Below are 19,433 nucleotides of genomic sequence, written 5' to 3'. Positions count from 1 at the left end.
TGATAAAACGCTGGCGGCAGGTCAGGCCAGGACCTCCAAGGCATAGAGAGCCAATTCATTCCACGTATCTAGCTTAGATACCCAATAATTATAAGGCACAGAGGAATCACGGAGGACGTTGGTACGGTCGGCAAGGTACTCCCTCAGCATCTTCCCAAACTTTGCACTCCTTGTGAGAGTACCCCGCGCCTCAGGGCCTGTGCGATGGGAGGGTCTGAGAAAACTCTCCCAGAACTTTGACAGTGTTCCCCTGCCTCTGCTTAATTGAAGTTGTGTCTCTCTCGCCTGTACGCCTTCGTTGACCAACGAAGTGTGCCCTCTGCCGCCAGCTTTTTCAGATGGGAATTTTTTTAATAGTTCCGCAACAAGGGCCTTCTGGTACTGCCCAATTTTTGTAGACCTGTCCGCCTCAGAAATAAGAGATATAAAGTTCTCCTTGTAGCGTGGGTCTAGAAGTGTCACCAACCAGTAATGACTGTCACCCAAAATTTTGAGAATGCGAGGGTCATGGGAAAGGCAGCATAACATAAACTCAGCCTTGCGTGCCACATTACTAACAGGCAAGACTTCCGTGTCCTCACCAAGAGGATGACTGACCATGCTCTCCTCCTCGTCCTCTCTGTCCTCTGACCATCCACGCTGAACAGACGGTATGACAGCTGTGCAGGTAGTACTGTCTATAGTGCATGAAACTAGCTCCTGTCCTTCCTCCTCCTCCTCCTCTTCCTCATTGTCACCCAATCGACGTTGGAATGAGATGAGGCCTGGCTGTGTGTAATCACCCTGTATGGTTCCTTGCTCCATCTCATCGTGCTCTGCCTGCAATGCATCCTCTTTGATTGTGAACAGAGAGCATTTCAGAAGACAGAGAAGCGGGATGGTGATGCTAATTATGGCGTCATCGCCGCTCACCATCTTGGTGGAGTCCTCAAAGTTTTGGAGGATGGTACAGATGTCTGACATCTATGTCTACTCCTGAGGTCTTATGTGTAGAGTCTGAACTGAATACCGATGGCCTTGTTGATGCTGGTACTCAACAACTGCCCTCTTCTTCTCCCATATCCTTCCCAACATCTGCAGTGTAGAGTTCCAACGCGTGGGGACATCACACACCAGTCTGTAAACCGGAAGCTGCAAATGCTGCTGAAACCCTGCAAGGGCGGTGGAAGCTGTAGCTGACTTTCTAAAATGGGCACACAGGCGGAGTACTTTAACAAGCATATCCGGCAGCTCCGGGTAGGATTTGAGAAACCGCTGAACCATGAGGTTAAGCACATGGGCCAGGTATGGTACGTGTGTGAGCTCGCCTCGCCTCAGAGCCGCCATCAGGTTCCAGCCATTGTCACACACGACCATGCCTGGCTGTAGGTTCAGCGGTGTGAGCCACAGATCTGCCTGCTCTTTCAGAGCTGTCCACAACTCTTTAGCATTGTGCGGTTTTTCACCTAAGCATATTAGCTTCAGCACAGCCTGTTGCCGCTTGGCCGAGGCAGTGCTGCAGTGCTTCCAGCTTGTGACTGATGTGGTCATTTTGGAGATGGAGGCTGAAGAGGAGAAGGAGGCTGAGGAGGATGAGGTGCAGGAGCTGTAGACCGTGGGGGCAACCCTGATTTACCTAGGGCCCGCAATCCTTGGCGTCGGGAGGATGTGTTCCGTCCCAATGTCCGACTGGGTCCTGGCTTCCACTATGTTAACCCAGTGTGCCATCAGTGAGATGTACCGTCCCTGCCCACAAGCACTTGTCCACGTGTCCATGGTTAGGTGGACTTTACCGGTAACAGCGTTGTTGAGAGCACAGCTAATGTTTTGGGACACGTGCTTGTGTAATGCGGGGACGGCACACCGGGAGAAATAGTGGCGGCTGGGGACCGAGTACCGCGGGACGGCCGCCACCATCAGGTTGCGGAATGCTTCCGTCTCCACGAGCCTAAAAGGCAACATTTCTAGTGCAAGCAGTCGTGAAATCTGAGAATTTAGTAGTTTGGCCTGTGGGGCATTGGCTGCATATTTGCGCTTGCATTCCAAGGACTGGGGTATGGACAACTGAACGTTGCGCTGGAACAAGGACATGGACGTGCTTCCTGATGCTGCTACTTGAGAGTGTGCAACAACAGGTGCAGGGCAGGAGGCGTCTTCGCATGCACCATGGACAGGGGATTGGCTTGCATGCACAACAGCGGAAGAAGCAATGGTGCCACCCACAGTCACTGTTCCTGGACCCTGGGGATCGACCCACAAAGTCGGGTGCTTTGCTGCCATGTGCCTGATCATGCTGGTGGTGGTCAGGCTGGTCGTTTTGCCTCCCCTGCAGATGATGGCCTGGCAGGTGGTTCAAATGGCCTTTTTGGGGTTATTGGCAGAGTCTTTAAAAAACAACCAGACTCTGGAAGACCTAACAGTTGTACTGGCAACTTCCTTCGTGTTGGTGTTATGGGGAACGGTTGCCTGCCTTCAGTCTGCGGCCACCACGCTACTTCTTCCTGCCTGTTGGGGTGCTCTGCCTCCCTCCCCCTGTGTGCTGCTGTCCTCGCTCTGCATGTCCTCCTGCCAGGTTGGGTCAGTTACTATATCATCCACCACCTCGTCTTACACTTCCGCACCCTGGTCCTCCTCCTGACTTTCTGGCAATTGTGTCTCATCATCGTACACCTCTTGTGACACTTTCCCACCATCGCCTTCGTGTGACCGTGGCTGTTCAAATATTTGGGCATCGCTACCCGCGATCTCCTCTTGCCCCGCTTCAAGTGGACCGAGCGTGAGGCCCAAATCTATAAATGTAAAAGTGAACAGCTCTTCAGAGTGTCCAAGTGTGGGATCAGTTGTCTCTGGGTACTCGGCATGGTGGGAGGAAGGAGCATCAGGGTGAGGAATATGCGGTCCAGACTCACGGCTACTGAGACTTGACCGTGTGGAAGACAGGGTGGTGGTGGTGGTGGCTAAGTGACTAGAAGCATTATCTGCTTTCCAACCAACAACCTTTTGACACTGCTTTGGGTTCAATAGTGGTGTGCTGGGGTCCCCTAGAAATTGGGACAGGAAGGTCGGGCGAGACGATGTGGGTGTTTGTTGTGGCACAATTTCAGCTTGCCCACGGCCTTGTCCTCGACCTCTGCATGCACCATTACCATCACGTCCAGTTCCCCGTCCATTGCCATGTGTCTTGCCCATTTTAAATGGAGGACAGTATCTTCCACGCTCACTACAAATGACTGAGTTTGGAGTGAACTTATATGTGATCCGTGTGACGGAGAAAACATAGTTTTAAATACCTCGCCTGTAGGTAAGTAGTTTGAACAGCAAACTGCTGTGAATTGCTTCACTGACACACTAAAGGAAATTTTTAATGGAGGCCAGAAATGGCAGTATTTTCTGACAACGTATATGTGATCCGTTTGACGGAGAAAACAGAGTTTTAAATAGCTGGATTTTTAGCGCTGTAATATGGAAAGGACCTGGCTGTATTCTGCAGTGCCAACAAGCAAATGGCGCAGAAAAACGGTGTTCTCTGGATTGCTTTTTAAGCAAATAATGAGGATTAAGATCCAAAGAAAAGTATTCCTGGCCCCTGAGACCTGGGCCTTTGTATAGAAATATCTAACAGCAGCACAAGGCAGAATTAGAATGGAGCCTCTTGTGCTATATGCACTACAGTCTGCTATATACACTGCCTGCCTATATACACTGCCTGCCTGATATCTCTGCAGATGGATTAGTCCTCAAAAGGACTGTGTGTTAAGATGGATATGTGTAATGTACGGTTTTTCTCCCTACACTACCTAATACACAAGCAAATCTCTCTCTAGCTCAGCAGCACCTCTCCCTACACTGTCTGATTCCGGAGTGACTGTGACGAGCACAGCGGCGCCAGGTCTGATATACACCTGATGACGCTGTGCGGCCAGTAAATCACTGTAATGCCACAACCAATATGGCTACGTCATTACAGTGCACAGCAGGCAATCCCTGCATGTTCATTGGCTCTGTAAAGAGCGCCAAGCATGCAGGGAGGAGACCCGAGCTCCCGCCGAGCAACCTGGAAATACTCGGCGAGCACCGAGCAGTAGCGAGCATGCTCGCTCATCACTAGTTATCAGTCATTGTACAGGAGGAGGAAGTGAGCTGTGAGATATATACAATAACATGGATAAGTAGAAAATTCACCAGTAAAATGTTTAAACAACATAATTATAATTAAAATGTGATATAACCACTTGGTCGTTTTCTAGTGATCTGTTCCCTTTAACACCGCAGCGTGCCGTCCGTGGTGCTGAATATTAACATGTCGAATAAAATGTCAACTCCACCAAAATAAGTGTTTATTTATTGATAGTGTAAAAGCATTTTGGTGCATTTTCGATTATTCAGCTTCTGCTTCAGAAAAAAATTGTTAAAAAGAGTCTTGTTCAACACATGAAAAATGCATTTACCGGCTTAGACGCAGTGTAAAAATAGAAGCAATGTGTTCTGCTGCGCTGAAAGCTCCAGTACAATCCTCCGATGCCGTCGCGCTACACATTAATTAGCGGAGCCCACAGTCCACGAATGTCCTGCTGGTCGGGGGCCAATTCCTAAAGTGTAAGGAAACGTTAAAGTGCAAACGTTTCTAAAAGTGTTACAAGTAGTGTTGAGCCACCCCCGTAGTGTTCGAGTTCGGTTCGGTTCGTCGAACACCCGTGTGTTCTCCGAACTGTTCGTCGAACTGTTCGTCGAACACCGTTAAAACCAATGGCAGGCAAACAAAAACACATAGAAACACATAGAAAACACCTTCAAAGGTGTCCAAAAGCTGACAAACTGCTCAGAAGACACAACTAACACATGGAAAAGTGACAAGTACATATAGTCATGCGAAAATAAAAGAGGTGGAGGAGTAAAAGGAGGGGGAGACACAGATATAGGCATGTCATGCCCTTCTAAAATCCAAAAAGTGAGAAGCCGACACGGCCAGTCCGCTCCTGCCCGTGCCACCTCCGTGTCGCCGGGTTTGTGCCAGAGCCGCGGTGAACCCTGATGGCCAGCCCCCCTCTCCCAATACTGGTGCCTGTCCGCTGGTGGGTCGAGCGAGCCCCCCTGTGGTGGAGGCAGCTCTAAGCTTTTTAATTTAAATTGTCTCTCTAATTTGAATGAATACACTTTAAATCCATTTACAAGGATCTATTGGAGGGCAAGTCTCATGCCAGCAGCCGCGTAATTCCAGCTCCAGTAGCGTCCACTAAAGCTGCTGCAGTTAAAAAGCTTTTATAAGGATCGAGCTCGGCTGTCCACCGCAAGGCATCCTACTGCCAGTCCCAGCCCCTATGCCTTGGGGTGCCTCCTGATGCTCTTCACTGAGTATCCCATGGTCCCTAAGCATTTCCTTTGAAAAAATTAAGTGTCTAAACTACAGGTGGTGTAGCTTGCTTAACAGCCGGGATAATCCGCTGACTAGCAGACACTGCTACTAGGCACAAAGTATTTCCTGGGCTAGATGCAGTTAAAAATTTGTAATTAGATACTCTCGTTGGATGCTGAGTAGAGATGAGCGTTGTTCTACTCGAACTGTTCGCCAATCACAAATTCGAGCTGTTTTGGGCGGTGTTCGAGCCGGTCGGCGAACACGAACAATTTGAGAAAAATTCGGCTGTTCGAGGTTATGTTCGATAACTGTTCGTGAACCAAAATCATAACTGGATTTTTTCTCAGTAATGATGAAAATTAATGTTAATACGCAGTTTGAGTGTACAGCGGGGCGGGGGGAGGGGCAGGGGATGGATCTCTGCAGGAACAATGAAGATCTCCATTTTTTTTTCTCTTTCCCGCATTTGCAGTGGGGAGGTGCAATCTGTCAGCCTATCAGCAGCGCACACACGGAGCGAAGTGCTTTTTTTCACACAAGCAAGGGCATGTGTGATTGGCAGTGTATGTCACATGTCCTTGCCCTATAAGACCAAGCCATTTTCCCCGTCGCCACCATTTTCTCACTGCTGCAGCTGCGTGTTAGACGGCACCGCTGTTGCTGTGTGCGCTATACCTTGTTAATTTCAAGCCAATTTTCGCACAAATATACAGATAGCTTGGGAGTAGGGAGTAGTTGTGATTGCAGTCCTTTTAAGGACTAGGTTACAGCATTTCCTACGACTTTTATCAGGCAGGTCTGTGCTCTTAAATAGATAGATTGTGGGAGTAAAGACTAATTGTAATTGGAGTCCTTTTCAGGACTAGGTTACATGAGTTCCTATCAGTTTTTGCCAGGCAGGTCTGTGCCAGTGCTGTGCAAGTTTTTTTCACAGCATTTGGCTGAATCTAGCAAAGCTAATCCTTTTTGGCCTATTGCAGAGTGTGTTAGTCAGTGGAGTAGCCTATCTGTGTTGCAAGATATACCACCTGTGTATAGAATACCAATTTTTTTACTGCACCTAGTGAAGTAAAATCTTTTGGGCATAGCATCATTCTATTAGTCCATCTATACTGACCTCCATCAGGTTGCAAACTGAATATAATTTTTTTCTGCATCTAGCTCTGAAAAAATATTTGGGCTTCTAGCAGTGTGTGGGACTTGGTCTATTAGTCCATCTATACTGACCTCCATCAGGTTGCAAATTAAAAATAATTTTTTTCTTCATTTAGCTCTGAAAAAATATTTGGGCTTCTAGCAGTGTGTGGGACTTGTTCTATTAGTCCTTCTATACTGACCTCCAGCAGGTTGCAAATTGAATATAATTTTTTTCTGCATCTAGCTCTGAAAAAATATTTGGGCTTCTAGCGGTGTGTGGGACTTGGTCTATTAGTCCATCTATACTGACCTCCATCAGGTTGCAAATTAAAAATAATTTTTTTCTGCATCTAGCTCTGAAAAAATATTTGGGCTTCTAGCAGTGTGTGGGACTTGGTCTATTAGTCCATCTATACTGACCTCCATCAGGTTGCAAATTAAAAATAATTTTTTTCTTCATTTATCTCTGAAAAAATATTTGGGCTTCTAGCAGCGTGTGGGACTTGTTCTATTAGTCCATCTATACTGACCTCCATCAGGTTGCAAATTAAAAATAATTTTTTTCTGCATCTAGCTCTGAAAAAATATTTGGGCTTCTAGCAGTGTGTGGGACTTGGTCTATTAGTCCATCTATACTGACCTCCATCAGGTTGCAAATTAAAAATAATTTTTTTCTGCATCTAGCTCTGAAAAAATATTTGGGCTTCTAGCAGTGTGTGGGACTTGGTCTATTAGTCCATCTATACTGACCTCCATCAGGTTGCAAATTGAATAAAAAAAATTTCTGCATCTAGCTCTGAAAAAATATTTGGGCTTCTAGCGGTGTGTGGGACTTGGTCTATTAGTCCATCTATACTGACCTCCATCAGGTTGCAAATTAAAAATAATTTTTTTCTGCATCTAACCCAGCCAATAGTTTTGGCCTAATACCACAGTTTGGCCACTCAGCTCTGCTCGGTTACCATCCATTGTTTTTTTGTGCAAACAACTCCAGAGTTGTGAATTAGTTAACCACCAAAATGAGTGGAAAAAGGCCTGCTGCTGGTGGAAAGGGGAATAGGCGTGTTGGGAAGGGGAAAAAAGGTTGTGTCCGTGGGGTAGGTGCAGAAGAAAGACGATCTTCCAGCCAAACTAAAATGTCTACTTCTTTTAGCGGACAATGTGATAAGATCCCTTTCTTACGGCCACGCCAATCGCTACAAATTCCAGATGAGGCACAAAAACAGCAGGTGCTTCAATGGATATCAAGTGCTCCTTTAAGTGGGCTCTCCTCCACATCAACTTCAACATCACAAATACTCCAGTCCTCAAAGGTGTCACCCAAATCGCACTTGCTTCCTCACAGCTCCCAAATCTCCAGCTGCCCGTCTGAGTATGAGGTAGAACAGATGGTTGAGTCTGCAGAGCTGTTTACTCATACTATAGCCTGGGAATCAGAGGTCGACTCCAGCGCTTCTGTGAATCCAGACGAGGAAATGATCTGCACTGATGCCCAGAATCTTTATGAGTCGGATCCAGGACCAGACGCAGAAGGTTCTGACCATAATGTAGACCCTCATTCCCAAACTGTAACTCCTGTTGGTGGAGACAATGAGGAAGACGATGATAAGACTCAAATACCTGATTGGAGCGACAACTTTAGTTTTTTGTCAGGGCAGGAACAGGTTGGCTCTGAGGACGACGGCTGTGATAACGCACAGGGTGATGATGATGAGGTCGGAGATCCCACTTACTGTCAACCCACAGTCAGCCAAGAGATGAGGTCAGCAGAGGAGGTGGAGGAAGATGCTAGTGACGACGAGGTCAGGTTGCGCCTTCCTGGACAGAGACGTAGTACTGGAAGCACGTCAACAACTGCATCCTCAAACACAACTCTGCCTCTCACCACAAGTCGTGGTGGCTCTTCAGGTCGCATGGGTGCTAAGCCTTGCATAGCCTGGGCATTTTTTCAGATCGATAAAGATGACCCAACTCGTGTTATCTGTAACATTTGTCAGCAAAAGCTAAGTAGAGGCCAAAAAATACATAGTTTGAGTACTTCATGCATGAACCGGCACATGGACATGAAGCATAAGTTGCAGTGGGAAGCTCAGTATGCTACAATGCGGTCTAGCCGGCCGGGCCAACCACCGTCTGCCATATCTTGTGCATCCACGGCCTCTTCATCCTCTGTGACTGGGGGGACAGCAGTCACACCTGTTTTGGGGCGCAGACCTGCCACCTCTTTACCCGCAACAGCCAGCGTGATTGGCAGGTCATCATTTTCTTTGGAGGTGGTAACACCAGCTGGTCTTGAGCGCTGTCCGACATCGATAGCACCACCTTTGGATCAAGGCAACCTAACATGTCCGCCTGCATCTTCCTCACAGACCGGCAGTTTGCCGGGGACACCCTTATCAACCCCGTCTAAGCACAATAGCCAGCCCTCGGTCCCTCAGATGTGGACAAGTAAAAGACCATTTCCTCCTAGCCATGAGAAAGCTAAGAGGTTGAATTTCACCATCTGCAAGCTCTTGGCTACAGAAATGCTGCCTTTCCGCCTGGTGGACACAGAGGATTTTCGAGACCTTATGTCCGTCGCAGTGCCCCAGTATCAGATGCCCAGTCGGCACTACTTCTCAAAGAAAGGTGTGCCTGCGCTCCACCAGCATGTCGCACACAACATCACCGCTTCTTTGAGAAACTCTGTGTGTGACAGGGTGCATTTCACCACAGACACTTGGACGAGTAGGCATGGACAGGGGCGTTACATGTCGCTGACTGGGCACTGGGTAACTATGGCGACAGCAGGACAAGGGGCTGCTGTCCAAGTCTTGCCGTCCCCACGAGTTGTGCGTCAATCCTCTTTATGTCATTTTTCCTCCACTGCTTCTGCCTCCTCAACCTCCTCTCGGTCTTCCACCTGCACCCAAAGCCTGTCTGGTCATGCCACAAGCTTTCTAACTGCGCAGAAGGGATCCTGCACACCTCCTTACTATGCTGGCAGTAGGGCTCAACGTCATCAGGCGGTTTTTACATTGAAATGTCTGGGAAATGTGAGTCACACAGCTGAGGAGTTGTGGTCAGCTCTGGAGAACCAATTTCATGAATGGTTGTCTCCACTGGACCTGAAACCAGGGAAGGCCGTGTGCGACAATGCTGCAAACCTGGGTGCGGCCCTTCGCCGGGGCAATGTCACACACGTGCCTTGTATGGCTCACGTGTTGAACCTGGTTGTCCAGCAATTTTTAGCCCACTATCCCAGACTAGATGGCCTTCTGCAGAGGGCACGGTCGCTGTGTGCTCACTTCCGCCGTTCGCATCCCGCAGCTCAGCGACTTACATCTCTACAGAAGTCGTTGGGCCTGCCACTTCACCGGCTAAAATGCGATGTGCCTACCCGGTGGAATTCAACTCTGCACATGTTGCAGCGACTGTGGCAGCACCGACAAGCCCTGGTGCAATACGTTCTGACGTATAGCCTGGGCCAACGAGATTCAGAGGTGGGGCAAATCACGCTGGAGGAGTGGTCTCAGATCAGGGACCTATGCACCCTTCTGCACAGTTTTGAAATGGCGACGAAGATGTTTAGTGCTGACGATGCCATTATCAGCATGACTATTCCGGTGATTTACATGCTGGAGCACATGTTAAACAGAATTCGGAGTCAGGTGGTGGCACAAGAGGAGGTGGAGGAAGTAGAGGAGGAGGAGTTGTATGCGGAAGGGCTAACATCTGCAAGGTCCAGACGGTCGGCAGCACCAGGGTGGCAGGCATGTGAGGGTGAGGGAGATGATTTTACCAGGGCGCATGGTAGCAGCCAAACTAGTGAGGAAGGTGCAGGAGCCCAGGAAGAAGTGGAGGACGAACTGATGGAAGACTCATCAGATGAGGGAGACCTTGATCACATTTCTGTTGTGCGAGGTTGGGGGGAGAGGACAGAGGAAGGAAGCATGATTGTTACTTCGCCACCAACACAACAGGGACTTGGTGCTCCTGGATGCGCAACACACATGAGTGCCTTCTTGCTGCACTACCTGCAACATGACCCTCGAATTGTGAGAATTAGAAATAATCCTGACTACTGGGTTGCCACACTGTTAGATCCCCGGTACAAAAGTAAATTTGCAGAAATTATTCCTGCCATAGAAAGGGATGCACGCATGCAGGAGTATCAGCAGAGACTGTTGCAGAATCTTACATGTGCTTTTCCACAAAATACCAGTGGTGCACGTAGTGAATCTCACAGTTCCAACTTGCCAACCGTGGTCTGTATGGAATTGTTCAATAAAGGGCCCAAAATTAAGATAACATAGATGGGAGAGGTCTCTATGAATAGGAATTCCTAAGTATTTGATACCCTGTGAGGGCCAGGCAAAGGGAAAGTTGGACTGGATGGAATCCTATATGGATTTAGGGAGGGAGACATCGAGGGCCTCAGACTTCGCTGCATTGATTTTAAAATTTTACCATGTAACAAAGTGATCTATTTCAGCCATAACAGCAGGGATGGATATATGTGATTGAGTGATATATACTAGGACATCATCAGCAAATAGAGAGCACTTGTACTCGGTGCCTCCCACCTCAATCCACCTAATATTGGGGTTATGGCGAATTGATGAGAGCAGGTGCTCCGTCACTAGGATGTATAAGAGAGGGGACAGAGGACATCCCTGCCTTGTCCCATTGGTGATTGTGAAAGGTGATGAAAATGTTCTGACACACGCCCTGGGCCTTGGGACACCCGGAGCCGGACCCTTTTTGGTGGATGCTGGTGGTTGTAGTCTTCGTGGCGGCGATCCGGTCCAACTTTCCCTTTGCCTGGCCCTCACAGGGTATCAAATACTTAGGAATTCCTATTCATAGAGACCTCTCCCATCTATGTTATCTTAATTTTGGGCCCTTTATTGAACAATTCCATACAGACCACGGTTGGCAAGTTAGAACTGTAAGATTCACTACGTGAACCACTGGTGTTTTGTGGAAAAGCACATGTACACTGCGTTCCAAATTATTATACAAAAAGTGTTTAGTAGTGATAAGGGAAGAATTTGTTTGTTTGTCAGTTAAACTCATTGATGGTGATGTGTGTCAGGGCTCTTTATATCACTGTAAGCAATTGCAGACACCTGTGCTAATTAGTTTGGCAGGTGTGTCCAATGAAAGGCAAGACTACTTAAGAAGGCTCTCTCACATTATTAAGCAGCCTACATTTTCTGCCAAAATGGGAAAGAAAAAGGATGTGTCGGCTGCTGAGAAGCAACAAATTGTGGAGTGTTTAGGTCAAGGCATGACTACAATCAACATTGTGCGATGATCAGGATGAAGTGTCTTGGCAATCAAGAAGTATGTAGCTGATTCACAGTACACACGTGTGCGTGCTGATAAGGGCAAATTGAGGACTCTTTCCTACAGGCAATTACGTCAGGTTAAAAGAGCAGCGGCAAGAAAGCCTTGTCATAGTAGCAGACAAGTTTTTGAAGCTGCTGGTGCCTCCAACGTCCCCCGAACAACAAGATGCAGGGTCCTTCAGAGGTTTGCAGCTGTGCATACGCCATCCTGTCGACCTCCTCTATCCACTTCACACAAGCAGAAACGGCTCCAGTGGGCCAAACATTACATGAAGACTGATTTCAAAACTGTTTTGTTCACGGATGAGTGCCGTGCAGCGCTCGATGGTCCAGATGGATGGAGTGGAGGATGGCTGGTTGATGGACACCCCACGCAAACACGGCTACAGCGCCAACAAGGAGGAGGTGGAGTAATGTTTTGGGCTGGAATCATGGGGAGAGAGATTGTCGGCCCCTTTAGGATCCCTGAAGGCGCTAAAGATGAACTCCATAATGTATGTGGATTTTCTCAAACAGCACTTCCTGCCATGGTTCAAGAAGAAGAACCGTGTATTTCACAGCAAGATCATTTTTCTGCATGATAATGCACCATCTCATGCTGCACATAAAACATCTGCATCTCTGGCTGATATGGGCATAAAAGGGGACAAACTTATGGTGTGACCCCCATGCTCCCCTGACCTCTACCCCATTCAGAACCTTTGGAGCATCATTAAAAGGAGTGTCTATGATGGCGGGAGGCAGTTCACATCTAAGCAAACAGCTCTGGGAGGGTATTCTGTCCTCATGCAAAACAATTGAAGCAGAAACCATCCAAAACCTGACAAATTCAATGGACGAGAGAGTTCAGAAGCTCCTTTCGAACAAGGGGTCCTATGTGAAAATGTAACATCACCTACAATAAAGGTTTGAGTTGAAAACTGTTTGATTTCAGTTTCTAACAACCTGCTAATGCTTATAATTTCAAAAATGACCATTTTTTTGGTCTTTATTAAAATGAAAAGGTTGATCGAAAAGTTTGGGGGATCTAAGAGTGTGGCAACCCAGTAGTCATGATTACTTCGAATTCTGACAATATGAGGGTCATGCTGCAGGTAGTGCAGCAAGAAGGCACTTATGTGTCTTGCGCATCTCGGAGCCCCAAAATTATTTTCCGGGCTAGATGCAGCTAAAAATTATTTTTAATTTTAAATCTGGTGGAGCTTATTATAGATGGCCTAATAGGATCAGTGCTGCACACTGCTACAAAGCCCAAATTATTTTCCAGTCAAGATACAGATAAACATGATTAGTAATTTGAAAGCTTAAAACGGTTGGTAGGGTGATTTTAACCAATCATCAAGCTTTTACTCTCCCCAGGATGACACAGGGGTAGAAAAGTCGTTTCGGATCCATGATTTGTTCATATTTATGAACGTGAGTCTGTCTACATTATCAGTGGAGAGCCGCGTGCGCTTATCTGTCAGCACACCACCAGCAGCGCTGAACACACGTTCAGACAGAACGCTGGCTGCGGGGCATGACAAGATCTCCAAGGCGTAAGTGGCTAGCTCCGGCCATTTATCCAGATTGGAAGCCCAAAAAGAGCAAGGGTCCAGTGACACAGTCGTGGCTTCAATGTTTACTTGGAGATACTCCTGTACCATCGTCTCTAGGCGTTGACTATATGTCAGACTTCTTGTCTCCTGTGGCCTTGCAAAGGATGGGCTAAAAAAGTGGTGAAATGATTCCGCAAAATTGATGTTACCAGCAGATACTGTGGTTCTGTTACGGTTTGAGTGCTGAACACTTGACGGTCCCACGGTTGGCAAGTTGGAACTGTGAGATTCACTACGTGCACCACTGGTATTTTGTGGAAAAGCACATGTAAGATTCTGCAACAGTCTCTGCTGATACTCCTGCATGCGTGCATCCCTTTCTATGGCAGGAATAATTTCTGCAAATTTACTTTTGTACCGGGGATCTAACAGTGTGGCAACCCAGTAGTCAGGATTATTTCTAATTCTCACAATTCGAGGGTCATGTTGCAGGTAGTGCAGCAAGAAGGCACTCATGTGTGTTGCGCATCCAGGAGCACCAAGTCCCTGTTGTGTTGGTGGCGAGGTAACAATCATGCTTCCTTCCTCTGTCCTCTCCCCCCAACCTCGCACAACAGAAATGTGATCAAGGTCTCCCTCATCTGATGAGTCTTCCATCAGTTCGTCCTCCACTTCTTCCTGGGCTCCTGCACCTTCCTCACTAGTTTGGCTGCTACCATGCGCCCTGGTAAAACCATCTCCCCCACCCTCACATGCCTGCCGCCTTGGTGCTGCCGACCTTCTGGACCTTGCAGATGTTAGCCCTTCCGCATACAACTCCTCCTCCTCTACTTCCTCCACCTCCTCTTGTGCCACCACCTGACTCCGAATTCTGTTTAACATGTGCTCCAGCATGTAAATCACCGGAATAGTCATGCTGATAATGGCATCGTCAGCACTAAACATCTTCGTCGCCATTTCAAAACTGTGCAGAAGGGTGCATAGGTCCCTGATCTGAGACCACTCCTCCAGCGTGATTTGCCCCACCTCTGAATCTCGTTGGCCCAGGCTATACGTCAGAACGTATTGCACCAGGGCTTGTCGGTGCTGCCACAGTCGCTGCAACATGTGCAGAGTTGAATTCCACCGGGTAGGCACATCGCATTTTAGCCGGTGAAGTGGCAGGCCCAACGACTTCTGTAGAGATGTAAGTCGCTGAGCTGCGGGATGCGAACGGCGGAAGTGAGCACACAGCGACCGTGCCCTCTGCAGAAGGCCATCTAGTCTGGGATAGTGGGCTAAAAATTGCTGGACAACCAGGTTCAACACGTGAGCCATACAAGGCACGTGTGTGACATTGCCCCGGCGAAGGGCTGCACCCAGGTTTGCAGCATTGTCGCACACGGCCTTCCCTGGTTTCAGGTCCAGTGGAGACAACCATTCATGAAATTGGTTCTCCAGAGCTGACCACAACTCCTCAGCTGTGTGACTCACATTTCCCAGACATTTCAATGTAAAAACCGCCTGATGACGTTGAGCCCTACTGCCAGCATAGTAAGGAGGTGTGCAGGATCCCTTCTGCGCAGTTAGAAAGCTTGTGGCATGACCAGACAGGCTTTGGGTGCAGGTGGAAGACCGAGAGGAGGTTGAGGAGGCAGAAGCAGTGGAGGAACTTTGACATAAAGAGGATTGACGCACAACTCGTGGGGACGGCAAGACTTGGACAGCAGCCCCTTGTCCTGCTGTCACCATAGTTACCCAGTGCCCAGTCAGCGACATGTAACGCCCCTGTCCATGCCTACTCGTCCAAGTGTCTGTGGTGAAATGCACCCTGTCACACACAGAGTTTCTCAAAGAAGCGGTGATGTTGTGTGCGACATGCTGGTGGAGCGCAGGCACACCTTTCTTTGAGAAGTAGTGCCGACTGGGCATCTGGTACTGGGGCACTGCGACGGACATAAGGTCTCGAAAATCCTCTGTGTCCACCAGGCGGAAAGGCAGCATTTCTGTAGCCAAGAGCTTGCAGATGGTGAAATTCAACCTCTTAGCTTTCTCATAGCTAGGAGGAAATGGTCTTTTACTTGTCCACATCTGAGGGACCGAGGGCAGGCTATTGTGCATAGACGGGGTTGATAAGGGTGTCCCCGGCAAACTGCCGGTCTGTGAGGAAGATGCAGGCGGACATGTTAGGTTGCCTTGATCCAAAGGTGGTGCTATCGATGTCGGACAGCGCTCAACACCAGCTGGTGTTACCACCTCCAAAGAAAATGATGACCTGCCAATCACGCTGGCTGTTGCGGGTAAAGAGGTGGCAGGTCTGCGCCCCAAAACAGGTGTGACTGCTGTCCCCCCAGTCACAGAGGATGAAGAGGCCGCGGATGCACAAGATATGGCAGACGGTGGTTGGCCCAGCCGGCTAGGCCGCATTGTAGCACACTGAGCTTCCCACTGCAACTTATGCTTCATGTCCATGTGCCGGTTCATGCATGAAGTACTCAAACTATGTATTTTTTGGCCTCTACTTAGCTTTTGCTGACAAATGTTACAGATAACACGAGTTGGGTCATCTTTATCGATCTGAAAAAATGCCCAGGCTATGCAAGGCTTAGCACCCATGCGACCTGAAGAGCCACCACGACTTGTGGTGAGAGGCAGAGTTGTGTTTGAGGATGCAGTTGTTGACGTGCTTCCAGTACTACGTCTCTGTCCAGGAAGGCGCAACCTGACCTCGTCGTCACTAGCATCTTCCTCCACCTCCTCTGCTGACCTCACCTCTTGGCTGACTGTGGGTTGACAGTAAGTGGGATCTCCGACCTCATCATCATCACCCTGTGCGTTATCACACCCGTCGTCCTCAGAGCCAACCTGTTCCTGCCCTGACAAAAAACTAAAGTTGTCGCTCCAATCAGGTATTTGAGTCTTATCATCGTCTTCCTCATTGTCTCCACCAACAGGAGTTACAGTTTGGGAATGAGGGTCTACATTATGGTCAGAACCTTCTGCGTCTGGTCCTGGATCCGACTCATAAAGATTCTGGGCATCAGTGCAGATCATTTCCTCGTCTGGATTCACAGAAGCGCTGGAGTCGACCTCTGATTCCCAGGCTATAGTATGAGTAAACAGCTCTGCAGACTCAACCATCTGTTCTACCTCATACTCAGACGGGCAGCTGGAGATTTGGGAGCTGTGAGGAAGCAAGTGCGATTTGGGTGACACCTTTGAGGACTGGAGTATTTGTGATGTTGAAGTTGATGTGGAGGAGAGCCCACTTAATGGAGCACTTGATATCCGTTGAAGCACCTGCTGTTTTTGTGCCTCATCTGGAATTTGTAGCGATTGGCGTGGCCGTAAGAAAGGGATCTTATCACATTGTCCGCTAAAAGAAGTAGACATTTTAGTTTGGCTGGAAGATGGTCTTTCTTCTGCAGATGTTACTGTTGCTTTAACACCTACCCCACGGACACAACCTTTTTTCCCCTTCACAACACGCCTATTCCCCTTTCCACCAGCAGCAGGCCTTTTTCCACTCATTTTGGTGGTTAACTAATTCACAACTCTGGAGTTGTTTGCACAAAAAAACAATGGATGGTAACCGAGCAGAGCTGAGTGGCCAAACTGTGGTATTAGGCCAAAACTATTGGCTGGGTTAGATGCAGAAAAAAATTATTTTGAATTTGCAACCTGATGGAGGTCAGTATAGATGGACTAATAGAGAAAGTCCGACACACTACTAGAAGGCCAAATATTTTTTCAGAGGTAGATGCAGAAAAAAAATATATTCAGTTTGCAACCTGATGGAGGTCAGTATAGATGGACTAATAGAACAAGTCCCACACACTGCTAGAAGCCCAAATATTTTTTCAGAGGTACTGTAGGTGCAGATAAAAATTAGTTTTAATTTGCAACCTGATGGAGGTCAGTATAGATGGACTAATAGAGAAAGTCCGACACACTACTAGAAGACCAAATATTTTTTCAGAGGTAGATGCAGAAAAAAATATATTCAGTTTGCAACCTGATGGAGGTCAGTATAGATGGACTAATAGAACAAGTCCCACACACTGCTAGAAGCCCAAATATTTTTTCAGAGGTACTGTAGATGCAGATAAAAATTAGTTTTAATTTGCAACCTGATGGAGGTCAGTATAGATGGACTAATAGAGAAAGTCCGACACACTACTAGAAGGCCAAATATTTTTTCAGAGGTAGATGCAGAAAAAAATATATACAGTTTGCAACCTGATGGAGGTCAGTATAGGTGGATTAATAGAACAAGACTCACACACAGCTAGAAGCCCAATATTTTTTCAGAGGTAGATGCAGAAAAAACTATATTCAGTTTGCAACCTGATGGAGGTCAGTATAGATGGACTAATAGAACAAGTCCCACACACTGCTAGAAGCCCAAATATTTTTTCAGAGGTACTGTAGATGCAGATAAAAATTAGTTTTAATTTGCAACCTGATGGAGGTCAGTATAGATGGACTAATAGAGAAAGTCCGACACACTACTAGAAGGCCAAATATTTTTTCAGAGGTAGATTGCAGAAAAAAATATATTCAGTTTGCAACCTGATGGAGGTCAGTATAGATGGATTAATAGAACAAGACCCACACACAGCTAGAAGCCCCATATTTTTTCAGAGGTAGATGCAGAAAAAAATATATTCAGTTTGCAACCTGATGGAGGTCAGTATAGATGGACTAATAGAACAAGTCCCACACACTGCTAGAAGCCCAAATATTTTTTCAGAGGTACTGTAGATGCAGATAAAAATTAGTTTTAATTTGCAACCTGATGGAGGTCAGTATAGATGGACTAATAGAGAAAGTCCGACACACTACTAGAAGGCCAAATATTTTTTCAGAGGTAGATGCAGAAAAAAATATATACAGTTTGCAACCTGATGGAGGTCAGTATAGGTGGATTAATAGAACAAGACTCACACACAGCTAGAAGCCCAATATTTTTCAGAGGTAGATGCAGAAAAAACTATATTCAGTTTGCAACCTGATGGAGGTCAGTATAGATGGACTAATAGAACAAGTCCCACACACTGCTAGAAGCCCAAATATTTTTTCAGAGGTACTGTAGATGCAGATAAAAATTAGTTTTAATTTGCAACCTGATGGAGGTCAGTATAGATGGACTAATAGAGAAAGTCCGACACACTACTAGAAGGCCAAATATTTTTTCAGAGGTAGATGCAGAAAAAAATATATTCAGTTTGCAACCTGATGGAGGTCAGTATAGATGGATTAATAGAACAAGACCCACACACAGCTAGAAACCCAATATTTTTTCAGAGGTAGATGCAGAAAAAAATATATTCAGTTTGCAACCTGATGGAGGTCAGTACAGATGGACTAATAGAACAAGTCCCACACACTGCTAGAAGCCCAAATATTTTTTCAGAGGTACTGTAGATGCAGATAAAAATTAGTTTTAATTTGCAACCTGATGGAGGTCAGTATAGATGGACTAATAGAGAAAGTCCGACACACTACTAGAAGGCCAAATATTTTTTCAGAGGTAGATGCAGAAAAAAATATATTCAGTTTGCAACCTGATGGAGGTCAGTATAGATGGATTGATAGAACAAGACCCACACACAGCTAGAAGCCCAATATTTTTTCAGAGGTAGATGCAGAAAAAAATATATTCAGTTTGCAACCTGATGGAGGTCAGTATAGATGGACTAATAGAACAAGTCCCACACACTGCTAGCAGCCCAAATATTTTTTCATAGGTACTGTAGATGCAGATAAAAATTAGTTTTAATTTGCAACCTGATGGAGGTCAGTATAGATGGACTAATAGAGAAAGTCCGACACACTACTAGAAGGCCAAATATTTTTTCAGAGGTAGATGCAGAAAAAAATATATTCAGATGCAGAAAAAAATATATTCAGTTTGCAACCTGATGGAGGTCAGTATAGATGGACTAATACAACAAGTCCCACACACTGCTAGAAGCCCAAATATTTTTTCAGAGGTACTGTAGATGCAGATAAAAATTAGTTTTAATTTGCAACCTGATGGAGGTCAGTATAGATGGACTAATAGAGAAAGTCCGACACACTACTAGAAGGCCAAATATTTTTTCAGAG

The 19,433-nt window shown here is 46.8% G+C and overlaps 1 protein-coding gene across 2 annotated transcripts in view; it reads left to right on the top strand.

Moving 5' to 3' along the window:
- The window catches only part of LRRC4C (leucine rich repeat containing 4C), a 1,191,085-nt gene that overhangs the window by 869,761 nt on the left and 301,891 nt on the right, over positions 1 to 19,433 (top strand). The window lies entirely within an intron of this gene.

This window comes from Phyllobates terribilis, unplaced genomic scaffold, assembly GCF_046119375.1.
Source record: "Phyllobates terribilis strain yellow unplaced genomic scaffold, ASM4611937v1 Scaffold_13__5_contigs__length_258822181, whole genome shotgun sequence".
In the NCBI taxonomy this organism is placed as follows: domain Eukaryota; kingdom Metazoa; phylum Chordata; class Amphibia; order Anura; family Dendrobatidae; genus Phyllobates; species Phyllobates terribilis.
The sequence above is the reverse complement of the archived record's forward strand: the minus strand, read 5'-3'. Positions and strand labels throughout refer to the sequence as shown.